General features: G+C 37.6%; 2 long non-coding RNA genes across 2 annotated transcripts; both read right to left on the bottom strand.

Moving 5' to 3' along the window:
- Positions 1-12,427: 12,427 nt before the first annotated feature.
- On the bottom strand, positions 12,428-13,430 carry LOC147656359 (uncharacterized). Its single transcript, XR_015294543.1, has 3 exons — positions 13,363-13,430; positions 12,630-12,841; positions 12,428-12,562 (listed from the first exon to the last, which is right to left on the bottom strand). It is a non-coding gene; the product is annotated as an uncharacterized LOC147656359 (long non-coding RNA).
- Positions 13,431-14,131: 701 nt separating this feature from the next.
- Positions 14,132-14,623, bottom strand: LOC100863167 (uncharacterized). The gene is made up of 3 exons (XR_004224458.2): positions 14,518-14,623; positions 14,330-14,405; positions 14,132-14,246 (listed from the first exon to the last, which is right to left on the bottom strand). It is a non-coding gene; the product is annotated as an uncharacterized LOC100863167 (long non-coding RNA).
- Positions 14,624-16,349: the final 1,726 nt, after the last annotated feature.

Genomic DNA, 16,349 nt, shown 5'->3' with positions numbered 1-16,349 from the left:
AGCTGATGGCTACCAAACAGTGAAACCTGAAAAGATATAGAGCCGAGAGATTGTGTCAGATTAATATGTTCTATCAAAGATAAATGAGGAAAAAGTTTTACGATATCTTTCGTGTAATTTATCTTTTAGTATATTAATATATTTAGTTTAATATATCGATGTTGCTTCTTGGTTATATCAATTATATTATTAATATTAAAGTCTGAATACACATGTGATATTAATCTTATGGACAGTTTAATTAAAGTTAACACATCCACTTTGTAATCCAATTTTCTTAATCGTTCGTGTTTACGCGCGCGGTTTATCTGAAATGTAAAACGTAAATTAAAAATTGTGAAAATTAAAAAAACAACTTTTACGATAATTCAAGAACATATTTATAATTTCAAGATATTGACCTATATTTCCAAAAGAATTTAATTAAATCATCCATTTCTTCTTCGCCATTTGAAATTTACTTCGATCCCGTTATATTATTCATATCCACGCCATCTTACTTAATCCTCCAAAAAATCGTCTCGAAATCTTCACAACACCGTGCGTCCTTCCTTTGGGAAGTGGATAAAAAAATAAAGGATCGACGCAGGCCATGGAGGAAGTACAGAAGGTAGGTCGCGGGTGCAACGGGTGCATCACAGCCGGATCCTCGAGAAACAGGGTTCAGGTCTCCCACGCCCAAACGCTTCACGATAATGTAATTCCTTTTAACCCTGCTGAACCTTCAAAAACCGTGGGACGTTTTTGGTGTCGGTGCAGCTTGAATCCGCGAACTACACACCTTTCCCTTTTCTCTTTTCTTTTCTCCTCTATCCATCTTTATTTTTTTTTTCTCCTTTCTCTATTTTCTATCCTCTCTTATTTTACCCTTTTTGCACCTCTAATAGAACTTTTGCAGTTCGATGTAGACAGCTGACGCCTCGTCCCATCATTCGTTTTTTGAAATCGAACGATCAGATTGGAAAGGGAATATAATATCGTGAAAATTTCGCAGTGAACGGTGTTATTTTGTTTCCTTGTCTATATTCAATCATTCTCACTTTATAAAACATTTATTTCCTCGTAAGATATTTTGTAATTGCTTATAACAATCCGAGGTTTTATAATTTGTTGTTCATCGAATCCGATCGGAATTTTGAAAACAAGCGAAAGTGTAACGATCGCTATCGCGAAAGCGGCGCTAATTAAAAATACTGCTACTAGGTTATATTAATTGGATTGTAATAAATTGACGCGGCTGACATGACTTGTATATCAATTGCTTTTATCTTTTCCTCTCTTCTTTATCCACGATTTTTATTTTGCGTCAAAACTTTTCTATAAATCTTTGTTGAAAAAAAAAAAAGAAAAGAAAAAATTTTTCACGAAAGATTACAACTGGTAACTTGCCTAGAGGTCACTAGTGATGGTGAAATCTTGATACGATTCAGTAACTTTATATTTTCATATGAATGTATAATGAAACTTTGTGCATTCTACCATTATAAATATTTAATTAATCGTAAAACGAAACTGCTTCAAAATCAAAAAATTATCTACACCAAAACTATTTCATCATCACTGATGCCTAGTGACTTAAGATATCACTAGAATTATTATCACTAGATTTAACGAATTGCATATTCGCGTATCTAGCATGACGATATTAGGACACGCATGCTACAATTTCACGTGAAATATTTCCACAGTGGGCAATGGTTGTACGTTTCGAATCAGCGGACTATTAAATTCCGGTAACTTCTGTTATCCACGGAACGAACGAACGAAAGGACGAATTGGAGCATGAAGGGAGAGAAGTGAAGCATACGAACGGTGTACCAGAGGTAGATGTACCGTGGCGGAAAAGCTGTTTTAGTTCGTAATTGATTAATTTCGTGCAGTCTTAACTGGTTACAGGAAACAACTTCGCGGGCGAGAGATCCAAACTCTCTAAAATGCGATGGAACGCTCATAAAATTCATTAGTCACGCTGGATTGTGCATCTTTTTAGATTTCCACGATGTGTTTAAAGAAAATAAAACAAAAGGATTGACTTTTTAAGAGCTGAAAGATTGGAAATAGAAAAATTGGGTCAAAAATTATCTAAAAGACATAATAACGAAGTACATATATCTCTATCTTAAACAAAAAAGAAGAAAAATCATAAGACAAGACAATTAATCGGTGGAAACGAAAGTTTGGCAAAGTTTGAATCGGTTCTAAACAACAACATCGTAGAAAGTACGATCGGTGCACAACCGCAATCGATTTCTCGTTATTCGCAACAAAGGCATTTCGCGTTTCGCGATTAATTAGCCGCGAAGAGTTTCGCCTGAACAAATTCCTTCTCTACAGACTTCGCCATTCCATTTTATCGATCTTTATAAATCGTCCTTTGGCAATCTCATGAAATTATTTTTCTTTTCTCAAGTATTCTCTTAACGATATTTTTATTACATTTAAAAAATTGATATATATCCAAATTTATAATTTTCGTAAACATAACAACTTTCACATCAGTATAGTGCATCATGAAGGATTCAGATCGGTCAACGATTATAATATCGAGGCCATTAGAGAGTTAATATCTCTATCCCCCGAACATATTTTTTTTTTCCCCTCGAAACAGTGACACGCAATTGCTGAACAGCTATTATCGCCTTACACAAATAATCGTGCTTGGTGTCAAACATCCGATCGGCACGAATACAATGCGGGATCGATAATCGCGGCAGAATGCGGCATGGGCTGGCCACCACAGGCACAATCTGTTCCTTTTCTGCACGATATCTGGCCTGGATGGGTCGGTTGCATCACCTGCGCAAACTGAACGATACTTATACGCTACTGTTACGAAAGTTGTCCCGCAACCGGGCGTATATACCCTTCGGACTACGTTCATCCGCGTGCTCTTCCCAGCCACTCGTGATAATGCATGCATTCGCCGCCGCGAAAGTATAAACAACTTTCGAATGGCACACGCAGCGGAGCCAGCAGCTGTGAAAGCAGAAATTTTTTAGGCTCGTGCAGATATAAAGAGGTTGCTCGCGTTCGTTCTCGCCTTTTTCGCGAAACACGGGGTTAAACATCGGAGGGGTGCAATTGTTGCCATGCGAAATTGCCTCCACTCCACTCCATTGTTTGCTTGCTCTTATATATTATCGGTTGCCATAAGATGATAATGATAGAGTATCCAACAACACGCATCGCATTGTAATAATTAATTTAATAATTGCTATATTAAAAATTGTAACATATTGGAAATATTTTTGAGCAGCGATTTTTATAATGTTATAATGTTAATTAATAATCTTTGATAATCGAAGATATTGAAAAATAAATGTCTAAGAAATTATATATGTTATTTAACGGTTGACGTGTTAAGTTTTGAAGAAATTTGGGAATAATCTAATAAATGAAACGAGAATATCACGGAAATCGAATGCTTACACAACGAATTCCCAAACTGTGGCAACCTGTTCCTCCGGTATCACGCTATAAATAATTGCACGATGGGGCCAAGAGCAAGATAATTACGTATCTACTAACCGGGGAACAATTATGTTATCGTTGGATAAATAAGCTAGACGAAGTGAACGGTTAAAAACGATGATCATTACCGATGAACCGTTTCCAACGATTCTATGCCCGCAATTACGGGTATATAGAATAATTCGTATGCACGGCACGCTTAGCGGCTGCCGTTTAGTAACGCTCAAGTGTATCACTACAAGTCGTTATTTCTGGCATTACCTGCCTCCAACCATTCCAACGTGATATCTAACTAATAATTACTCGGTACAAAGTAACCGGTTGTTAGTTTGTATAATCTAAATTGAACGATTAATGTCTCAATTTACATAGTTGAATGTAAACCGCATTACACATTTATTATTATTAAGTTGACGAATGTGTGTATCGTACTCTTTTTAAATTTCAGTTTTTTTTTTTTTTTTTTTTTTTAATCAAGAGTACAGAGTAGACTGTTATCGTGATACTTCTAAGCAGCATCGAATCCTCGTGACGAAACAACACTTGGCCCAGGTCAGTGGACGTGGCAGGGATCGATATTTCTCGATGGATTCCTCGAAACACCGCGTGTCTCTGGAAGAATACGTTCATCAGGTGTGCTGGAGCGCAAAGTCGGCGGAGGAAGGGGAATCTGCATACTTGGTTTCACGCGGAGACGTAATCACAATGGGCCACATACCTGTGTACCCAGTCTACGAAGAATGCACGGTGCCATGCCATTCTCCTCTTCCTTCCTTCTACCGCTGCCATCCCTCCGCCACCTTTTCTTTTCGCAATACAACAGCCAGTCCCATTAACGGCGGAGAAAACTTTGAAAACTCGAATGAAATGGACGAACCGGTTGGCGGCGGCGGTTGAGAACAAGACAATTTCTTCCTTTCTGCTGGTTTATGACGGCTGGAACAAAAAATCGGACAACAAGAATTTAGGTACATACGAGAATTGGATACTTTATTCTTGAACTCTAATTTTAACATGCTTATTTTATTTACAAGTTACGTTTATAAATTACAATTAAATTTACCTGCGATTCACTATTTCTTCTTGCTATTATTATGCAAGAGAACTTGTAAAATTTTATCACCAATATTATCTTTTGTAAAATCTAAAACAAATGGATAGAACAGATAGAAATAATGTACATAACAAACACGATGGAAAATAATAATAAGCGATACTATTACTCCTATTTCAAGTAAATCTATCCTCCCATCTTTCCTCTTCGAACAGCATCAATTGCTTCCACCTCCATCCACCTCCCGGACGCAAGAAATCATCCAAGTCACAATTAGCCTCTCGCAGAAGGTGGCTCTCCTCTTCTCCTTCTCCAGCGAACCTATGTGGATCACGGAGAGAGATGGGGCGAAGGGCAGAGACGCAGATGGTGGAAATCTCGGGCGAATAATGGCGAGGGACGTGAGAGGGGGGGAGAAGGTTTTTTCGAAGACGACGACGACGACGATGGGGAAAGACACGGAAGGTGGATAGCACCTGGTGGTCGTCAGGGCCGGTGGTAGTGATGGTGCCTTCTGGTGGTGCGGCCAGTGATGGTGGTGGTGGTCGAACCACGATGCAACAGATGCTACGGGAGAGGAGGCCCTCTTTCTCCTCTGCATGTGCCATCTTTTCGGTTGGTCCAAGTCGTATGTACAGGTTTTCTTTCTTTTTTTTTTTTTCTGCGACACGGCCTTCTCTCCATTCTCGTGGCCCCGGAAATAATCTCTGGAGATTATTGGGGCGCGGCTCGGGACGAGTGGCGGCTGGGGGATGAAATGTACTTGTCAATGTTCGAAGGGAGGATGATGTCGAGTAGCGGGTGTCGAATTTTTTTCATCGATGGGTGGTGAAATCCTTTATATTTTTTTCTTTTTTTTTTTTATGTCTCTCATTATTTTCAGGGTGCAAAATTTAATCACGAGGATTTGTAGTAGGACTGAATGTTTTTTTTTTCTTTTTTTTTTTTTCTAGAAGAATGGAGCTTTGGTTGATGAAGACGTAGAAAGGGAAGAATTACTCGTGGTTGAGAAAGCAAATTGAGAAACAGACCAACCTTTTTCACAGGTATCCTGAAAACTGATGCCCGTGGAAAACTTGGAATAAACTTCATGGATTCTGCAAATGGATTTCGTAAATTCACTTCCGGATTCACTTGTGTAAGCAGGTGCTTTGTGCGATTTTTAAATAACTCAGCAACACCTAAGTAAAAAATAAAGGAGATAGAAAAAGATATGTATAAAGATAAGGAAGAAACGAAAGGGGTTAAGAATAAGAAAGAATAAAGATTGAAAAGAAGATAAAAGGATACCCCTTTCAAAAATTATTACCTTTCAAAAATGTAAATTTATAATCCACGATTTTTGACCTTTAATTTCTCTCGAGTGCGTGTCGACTTCCACTAGGCGTTGCCTTCGAGGAGCCTCACCCACCAAGGTCAACCATTTCAATCCATTTAACGAGCAATTCCAAGAGTTTCGATCGAATCCCGTATACTTTGGAAGTGTTCCCGTCCTACACGAGAATTGTACGGATATAGAAGCAGGAAAACGAAAGTGGAAAGATCATAAACTAGGACTGGCGTCTTCCTGGGGAAAGGGTTGCCAGGACGTCTTCCCCCTTTTTTACAGCACGCCGTCTGGCACCAAGAATAAGTCTCCAGAGCTTAATAAAGAAGGCCCCGTAGGGTTGTTCAACCCTCCTCTTGCATGACGCGAGATTTCTGAAGTTTTTTTATCCCTATTTTTCTCCTTTTTTTTTTTTGCTTCTTCTAGTAATTCTATCGTCTGCAGCATCCTGTTCTTGAGGGGAGTGATCGATAGCAGAGAAAGGGTTGAAAGAAGAATTTGTCAATCGTCAATTGTGCTTGTTGGTTATTTGAAGACATTTTGTATGCTAGAAATAAAACAACGAACGAATATTTATCAGTGGGTTTGCAAGTGATTCTAAGAAGCTCGCGCATGATCAATAAGATAGAAATAGATTGCAAAATTATATCGAGTGTAATATAATAATAGTATAACCAACATTATTAATCATGCACGCGTTTTTTAATTACGATTTTTCTTTTGTAATCACAGAATCGAATGAAGAGAGTTGAAGAGAGAAAGAAAAATTTTAAGAGGAGCGTGTGAAGAAGGAAGAAATAGCGGGAGGAGAAGTAAGGAGATGGTGGTAGGCCTTCTGTTGGCCCAGAAGGTCTTGCAGGGTGGAAAGCTCGACAGAAAGGAGTCAGTCGTGAAGCGGAGTGAACGAGCGGAGCAGTGAAAGAAACGAGTCGACCGGCTGGCAAACTACTTCGATTGCTGCCTCGATCGAAGCCGGCAATCTGTCGTCCTTGCGCCCTCCTCAGATCCTCTGGGAATCTTTGTCGAATCCATTGCCAAATCTCTCCACCACGTTCCAGCCATTTCTTCCTCCTCTTATTCCTCCTCCCTTTCCCAGTCTCTTACATAACCTTTTTACAAGGGAAGATTGTAGATATCGACTGTTTTTTGGCTGGAATCCTTTGAGAGAGAGCCGAGATGAATATCGAGGCGATAAAAACATATATATATATATATATTCTGAAAACGTGTATTAAAAATTTAACTTGAATTCATTAAACAAACAAGGAAATTCATACTTTCTTTCTTCAACTCACCATAACTCTTTTCACAAGCTGCTCAAAATTCATTTATCCCTTCCAGCCATATTTCTAGATCTAGATCTAATGCACGAGAGGACACGAAAGGATGCATTTGCTCGAAACGCAACGAAGTACTCGAGGATTGAGGAAATTTCATGCCTCTGCACGGCATCTCGCAGATAAGAAAGAAGATGATCGAGCGTTAGCCGGGGAGGTAGAGGGCGAGGAACAGCTGCAAGACACCCCAAAAGTACCGAGCATCTTTTGAATCACTGTCTGGGCTCCGTATACCTCTTGTCTTCCCCTGATCTTCTTCTTCTTCGTCATCGTTGCTGACAGCGCAACGGTCGTTTCCAACAGTCCTGACTCGGGGCAAAAGGAGCGTTGTTGTTTCGAATCGATTTGCGTTTAAGGGATAAACTTTGGGGAACGCCATAAACAGGAGGCGTTTTTTCTTCGAATACTCGTTTCTTCTATCCTGTGGAAAAATTGGAAAATATTAATCGATCGTATTTTCTTGAACGATTATTGGAATACATTTTTCCCACCTTGGAAAAGCCATTTTCCTCTTTCCTCCAATCTTCCAGTTTGCAAAAACTTATTCCCCTTCGATATTTCCAATCCAAACAATCTCCATTCTCCCATAATCCGTAAATTCCTCACGATTTTCGCCACTCTCGCCTTTCCCCCAAAAGTCCTTTCATCAAAGCTCGAGTCGTCCATTTATTTCGTCCTCGAGTCACATCTCGTTTCATCGACACCTGCTCATCCATATACCTGGACTCTCGAGCTCGTTTCCGTTGACCCAGTCCTATTCTCTATCAGGGAAACGACCGTTGCGATTTCATCGGATCGTTTGCGTAGAGGGAAGACGATAGAAGAGGGGAGAAGGATTCGTACGGGGAAGCGTGAAAAGATTCTCTGAGGAGAATGTTAGGGATGTTTATACGCGCGAACAATGGAAAAGACACAAAAGATTGACATTCGTCTTAGGGTCAACGACGATAAGTAATGCCCCTTCGACTCTCGTAATTAATCGCTTGATCATCCAGGATCAGCGAGTTTACTTATCCCATTATCGATGGTCGTTTGCCAGAGATACGCGTTAAAAGAAGCGCTATGTTATTTGTATTATTACGACGCCCAGTTTATTACCAAATAATAGCCTTTCACTTTACCAATGAAAGTTGATTATGCGACTTCAGCACTCGATCTTCTTGTTCTTCATCTAATTGTATTGGATCGTATTTTCTTGTACCTATAACGAATATTTAATTAATAACGACGAGATAATTATATCTCTCTGGATAATTATATTCTCTGACCTGTTTCTCTTAACTGCTGTTCTTGGAGTAATCTTAGATTATTTAATTATTAATCCATTTTTAAGAATATAATTTTTATAATTTTGCTGACTTGATGCGTGACTTACTTAGTCATGTAATCGATTAATTCAGAAACTAGCTCTATTTTTTTTTTTTTCGAACAGCCATCAACGACAATTCGTTCTTGATTCTTTACAATTTTATTACACATTATGAAAGGAGTAATGGCGCCATATATAATTTCACAAAATTGAAGAATCTGGAATTAATATTTTCTGATTATAATATTCGCGATTTTTCTATTAGAAAATAAAAAGTATCAATGATCATTCGAATTAACGCCTCTTCATTGTGCGGAAAAAAAGGAATTGGCTCAAATAACCTGAATACAATATTTGATGTTGAATCGTGGCCGGTAATCAATCAGCTTCCGGTCATCTGCACCCATCGGCTGCAGATCATATAAGCTTCAATAATGATTCAGTAATGAAACTCGGAATGATTGCTTCAAAGGAGCATTATCGGCAAATAATTCATCAGTTCCTTTAATGAACAGTTACTCGTGATAAACAGAGTGTTTTACCTTGCCACGCCATTTGCTCAAAAATTCTCGCGCTACCGTGGAACAGCTGCGACACTGTATTTAGCAACACTTAACAATTTATCGACAAATGAGCGTAACCTGTGTCGAATTTTAAATACGCGTTAGTATCGTGAGAAACATTCTTGAATTTTATAATCGTTAACTCTTTTCCCTTCTTTTACGTATATCTTTTTATATACCTTTCCACTTTTACACATCATTTCATTGATCGTGTTCCTCCCATTCGATTCGATCTTACGTTTTATCTAAAATTTCTTCTCCCTTAAAAATCAACATTTATAGATTTATTCCATCGAATTAAATCTTCGAAGACGCAACGAAAATTCTTATAAAATTTCCAAAAAAAAAAAAAGAAAAAAATTGATAATAATTCGTTTGTTTTATTATTTAAAACACTTCCACCTCGTTAATTAATAGTTTTCACTTGAATTCATCCGTGACCAGAGAATTCGGTTCGAGACACTACGCTTGTTCACCTGCGATCCATCAACCTGTAATTAAGTGGAAATTGATGTATTATTAAATAGCAATTACACGGAACGATATAACAATATAATAGCGTGAAACTGGCCAGGGATGGTCCTTAAAAATGCTTGTCACTTCGCGACAAGTTCGGGAAAAGTAGCGAGAGCGAGATCCGATTATCGGTCATTTGCGTTAAAATACACGCTCCGTACGCGTCTCGAGTGACAGGTGACTGGACATACGTACCGTGTGATCGAATTTGACTGATGAAGGGAGAGACACGCTGCTGGGCATCGTTTACTACTACCTTCTCTTACTGCTCTCTCGTCCCCGTGCATCCTTATCCGCGTAGCGATTTCTCTTTTTTCAGAGATGATTTATGCGATCGTTGAATATTTTTTTTTCCCCGTAGTACAAAGTTACGCATAATATTACGACAGGCGTGACACTGGAATTAAGCTCGAGATGTAAATATAAAAATTACGATGTTTTGAGGAGAATAATGAAATAATTAAAATATATACAGTTACATGGAAGTATGTTATGAATAACGTAAGTTTAGAAATGGCGTCCACCATTCTTTATCCGATCGTTACCATCGAGACTATAAAGTAGTCTTGATTTCCAATTTTACATAGCATTCTTCAACGCTATTTCTTTTTTTTTTTTTCCTCTTCTTTCTTTTGTTCCTTTTTTGCATCTCACTGTTTTTTTTTTCACGCCGGTATCTGCAGCAATAGAAAGTTTTTTCCGTCATTTCCTTTGCAGCCCGAGGAAACCCTCGTCGAAAAATCCCTTGGCAGCTGTTCACCCTCGGCACGGAAGTGATCCCGAGCTATCGGCTTCTCCGGCGCATGAAAAAACGGAAAGGGAGGCCAACGAACGCGTTCAGAAAAAATTGATTTTACCGGGGTTGAAGAAAATCCGGTCGCTGGCACGCTTCCTCGTCGCGTTTAAACCGATTAACAGCCAGCCAAATCAATCCATGTATTCATTTGAGATGTCAGTTTCTTCCTTCATGCCTTGACTTCCAAAAGTTCACGAATCAAAGATGGGGATAAACATAATAGAGATTCTAACGTTATAATTCCAATCTATAATTTCTATTATTTACGTCCATATCTTATCTGAAAGAAAATTATTTTAAAATTACAGTCGATCCAACGAAGCGAGATAGAAAAAAAAGAATGGCTAATCGAATCCAGTCATTATCTGATCATCTCGACGGCAGAATATAAAACATCGCTGATAAATTAACCTCACTTTTTACGTTGGTCACGCGTGGAGAATTTAATTATCATTGTTTGTTCGTTTGTCACGGCCTGCTTTCCCATCCAAGATACAATACAGTGGCACCCAGTGTGGTGTTACGTAGATTTCATTCAAAATATTGCACGTTCGAGAGCAAGAAAGTAAGAACGACGATGGACAGCGACAGTGGTATGTAACTGGGCACGTGGCACCTGCCGGCACCGTTATTGGCCTCGTTAACGCGACAGGTCTCGGTACGAATCGAAAACATTTTCCAAAACGAGTAGAACCTCGGTCTTCCGCGATCCAATGCTTTTTTGAATTCATCTCCGTATACAGAGAAATTTATGCGTACCCGTTAAGAGGACAACAGCAGATTCATACAATCAGGTCATTTATATAATGGGAGTGAGCTTAATTTTTAATTTTGTTTCAACAAGTTCTCAAATTTTTATAAATTTGTTTCAAATTGCTAATTGTTAATGAATATATTAAATTTAATTAAATAATATTTTATAAATTATACAAAACATACATTAATGTAATACTTGAATTGTTAAGTATACTTGAAAAAGTATACTTTATATATATTTGTTATAATATCTTGAGAGTATATAGATACTAGATGTTAGTGTACTTCCAATTGTCTCTGATGACAACCTGGTTTTAGTTTTGAAGTAAGCTTTAATCTCTGTGAGTAAATTAAGAAATCAATTTGCCAGCGATTTTTAAAAAATTATTATTCTCTATATGAATTGTTTGATATTTTAAAATGCTATCATTCAATGCAGATTTTTCGTATGAAAATTATATGCAAAGAAATATATAGATTGTTATATGAGCAACAAAGATTGGAAGCGTTGTGCAAGGGTAATTTGTTACGTTGATAGAGAGGCGCCTATTCTTTTCTCCTTAAAAATACAACGTAGAGGGATTGCGGTTGATTAAGATTATATCCAGTGATGAAGCAATCCGCAGTTATAGATGTCTTAAAGATAGCACTTAATGATCGTTCGTTAAAGATGTTCTATCAACGAGTCTACCTGCAAAAATGATCGAGGAAAAAACGGACTCCGTAATTTAAACAGTAATCAATTTTCTTCTCTTTCGCTTGACAGTGAACTGAACACTTTGTTGATTATATGTAAGAAAAGCTTTGCGCATTTTTAACTTTGAGACAAGTGTTCAGACGCCTACGACTTATTCCAACGTCAAATATCCTTTTAATTCCTGTTATTATTTAAGAAATCTTTGCAGTCTTATTATTCAAGAAATTCTTTTCAAGATAAAAATATTTGCTTTCTTTTATTTTCAATCCTTTGTTGCCAGTATTATTATTAAGACATTCTTATTTAACTTACAAATATTTATGTCTGAACTACATGCTCAAGCAACTTAGTATTCAAAATAGTATTCAATTAGCAATCTTGTAATTTTAAATTCTTTTTTTCAATCAATTCAATTTTAACAATTCATACATTTAATATTCCAATTATTTAATAATAATTCTTATATATATGTATTACTTTTAATTAAAATTCTTGTAAATCAATGTTTCATATTTGATATATATCTATTATATTTTAATTATCTAATATTTTAATTTATTTAAAACTCTCTTTTCTATTAACATTTATATCCCAATTATCATTTGTATAACTTAAATCCAAATTCTATTTTTTTCGATCAATATCTTCTTAAATCTCCATAAATTAATCCTCCATAAATTTTTCCATTTTAATCATTATTGTATATTGAAAATCCAGATCGCGAAAATCCAAGAATCTAGAAGAATCGACAAATGTTATACGATGCAGCCGGCTTCTTTAGCAGGTATAGGGCATTTACTTACAGCAAGATAGATATTCACGACAAAAGCATGTTTGGATTGCTGGTGCCGTGCCAGATGTAGTGTGCATCAGAAAGAGGAATCCGAGGGTGGAGATTGAAACGGAGACGAGTAAAGAGATTCACTGTACTGCTTTCAACCGTCGAGAGATTAGCAAGCCCTACACAAACCTGCGAACACCTTTTTCGCCTGATTTCGAGGCAGTAAGGTGACACCTGCATATATGAAGTGAACACATGGTGATCGCGTCTCTTCAATGATGATTCAAGTAAATCGTGATTTATCGATATTATAAAAATTAATAATATTTTACATATTCTTATTTTTTTATTTATTTATTATTATTTTTTAATTAATTTAATTCTCTTTATCATATTTTATATATATATATAATTGTTAATAAGTCTCTTTAATATTTTTATCTGTAAACAGACAAATTAAATTAAATAAAAATAGTCCATCGGAAATTAATATCATATTAAATTTTGTAATAATTTATCGAAATGCAATCAATAATATAATACATAATATTTTTACCTTGATATTCTAACTTATTAATATAATTTAATAATTTGCCGTTCTTGGAATCTTTTATGATAGGGGGGGAGAAAAGATTCGAGGGCGCGATTTGCGGTAGCTTGATTTCATAAGGGTAATAAAATCTTTCAGGGCAATCAAGGTAAGGGAGGCCACATTAAGGGAGGAACCTCGATCGGAAATCCGAGTTCCTCCTTACCTTCTCTACATCTGGCACGATCGAGCTGCGACCAGGAAGACCCTCTTCTTTCCACTCTCTCTTTCTCTCTCTCTCTCTCACGAATTCCTGAAAGAGACAGGAAAAATAATTGGAACTCATCATAAAATATCGTCGTATTATCGTCATTTTTATCGTCCATTAATTTTTTTAAAAAGACTAAATTTCAATCGTACGTCATACGTTATTAATCATTAAAAATAAGATTATACGTACATATATGAAAATATTATAAATATGTAACGACATCATTATCATAATAATTTTATGAATAATTTTTTATCAATACATTATATAATATTTTTCGATATTTTCGATTAATATTTTTTCACTAAAAAAAATATTTCCAAACAAAAAAAAAAATAAACACTTTATGTTGCGAACATAAAGTTGTGTTTCATATGTTAAAGAAAAAAAAAAAAAAAAAAATGTCTTTACGCTCCAACTCCCACTCGAGACTTTCGAATCCGAGATGGGCTACGGTCCCCCTCCCCCAGATCATTGTACCGCCTCACAATGGAACCACGTCGTGCATGACGAGCTTAAGATCGCGACGGATTTCCTCCTCGCAAGATACAAAGGATCATCGAGGAGGAAGAGAAAACCTGGGAGGTGGTATCGAGCACGTGCGCGATCTCTAAAGATCGAGAATCGAAAGTCGCCGTGGGGGATGGGATGGGGAGACTGGTGGCACGAGGAGACTGGAGGCATAATGGAAAAACTGCATCTGCATTGGAAGGAGGAAAATGAGAAGAAAAGAAGAATCGGTGGAAGGAAAACCGATGTCAACCTTAAAGAAGAATCGCTCTATAAAGGATATTCGCCATTGAATGTTCCTTATGTTTGAAGTACTTGCATCTGCCATTCTGTATAAAAAATAGAAATAAAATTTCACCGTGCAACTTTGTCTTCTATATAATTTTGAATAAACAAGAATATGCATAATTACAATGGGATTAAAGCGAGAGTAGACTTGTTCCAATCCTCTTTTGGTATTATTGGGATTTAACACTCCATTAAAAGTTCTGAAAAATATATATATATATTTTATTTTTCATTCTGAAAAATATCAACAATATATATGTATCTCTCTCTCTTAATAAAGAAATCTCAAAAAAATGGATCCTGTCAACCTACCATCTGCAGAATCCCGCTAAACTGGTGGTGGCACGGTACCACGTGCCATCGTTAAGAAAATTGATCAGGCCAAACCTCCTAGAGACCACCTTTCCCCCACTGTCCGCCAACAACCACCTTTTCCAAGTGAAGAATCAACGTGGCAACTGTTCCACCGACTGTTTCCTCCTCTTTTCCCTATATCTAGAAGATTCATGCAGCATCTGTGAAAACTGAAAGGAAAGAGGAGGGAAGGCCTGGAAGAAGGAGCACTGCCTGAGAATTAAGCTCACGAGAAGGAGAAAGGAAAAGCCGGTGGAGGGGGAAGTCGGGCGCGTGGTGAAGTAGGTGGTAGGTGAAAAAGGCATAGGAAAGAAGAAACTGACTGACTGGTTGGTTGTTAGAAGATGGCCTGTTGCCTGCGAGTCGGTGGTTCTCTTGTACTCCTGGGAACGTAGCGGCAGATGTTCTTTCGGACTCGATTGGCGCGTGCCCGCTGCCACTTGGCTGCGAAGAAGACGCTACCATCTGCCCCTTCTTCGTTTTCCCCTTCGACCTCACCCTCCTTCACCTTCCTTCCTCTACTCACCGCCTAATACACCGTGAGTGACAGAATACGCGGTTGCACTGATATAAGTGGTGTTATATCCGCTTTCGAGCATAGAAGATATCATAACCGATTCCTTTCTTTTTTTTTTTTTTTTCCAGAGTCCACAGATAGCAACTGTTCCGCAAAATGCGCTCAGATAAAAAAGACGGCACGCGTCCCTTTGACTGACGAGGGGAAGATAAATTTCAATACATATCTCAGTAGTGTTGTTTGTGGAAGAAATGAACGAGTAGAGATTTGTCTTCTTGAGAAATTGAAGATGATTGTAACAAGGAGGGATCTGAAAGAACAAAGTTATAAAATATTAATACGATATATCTCTTATTTGTAAATTCTTTTTAGATTTATAAAAAAAAAAAAAAAAATCTTCGATTCGAAAGATGAAGATTTTATCATCGGTATATATGATAAATATTAAAACGAAAGAACTGCTGCGCGTCCAAGTTACCATCTTCGAGCACAAGGTGGTCGTTCGTACGATTTCAAATGGCGGTAGAAAACCGCAAGAGGAGATATCGATCGGAGTAATCGAAAACTCGTACAAATCCGACACCAAGGCATCGTTATCATCGGGTTATTGTAGTTGGGCACGAGTCCCTCGAATTAAGATCGATCGAATCCCGTATTATTTCTCCCGTCTAATTTTACAGCCGCGGTCGCTCGCTCGAATTTACACGAGTGTTGGACGCGTCTCGCGTTTCCTCTCAGCCAGGTTTTCGCTCAATGAATCGCGTTATCAATGAAGAAAAACGATAGCCTGCCATCTATTCGCGGAGAAACTGGAGATCTTAAACGACGTGATTATTATTTTTACAATACAATTGAAACGCTCGTCTTTTTTTTTTCTTTTTTTTTTCTTTAAACACGATTGTGTAAGATGACTCTTACAGTAGCTTCGACGGATTTTTAACCAATAATTATCGATAGCATTACCGGAATATTTATCGTTCGGATTGAAAATCTTAAAAATCTTCTTCTCAAGTATCTCGCGAATCCTAATTTACATTTGCCCGTGTTCAAGCCCGGGTATCGTGTATCATCAGGATGCCATAAGGTCTCCGTGGAAAAAAACGCAGGCCTCGGATAATTGCTTTCGAATCGGCAGTGAACAGAAGGTGAAACAAATGCGCGAGTCGAATGTTCTAGCCCCGTGAACCAGGTAAGGATTTCCATCCGGGGAATAGACGCGGAATAGACGCTCCTCTATCAGGGCACAGATGTCAGAGTGCAGCTCTCTTTCTTC

Source organism: Apis florea, unplaced genomic scaffold (assembly GCF_048593485.1).
Source record: "Apis florea isolate Af1SG1 unplaced genomic scaffold, ASM4859348v1 contig_3793_pilon, whole genome shotgun sequence".
Lineage (NCBI taxonomy): Eukaryota > Metazoa > Arthropoda > Insecta > Hymenoptera > Apidae > Apis > Apis florea.
This window is presented reverse-complemented; position numbering and strand designations above follow the sequence as displayed.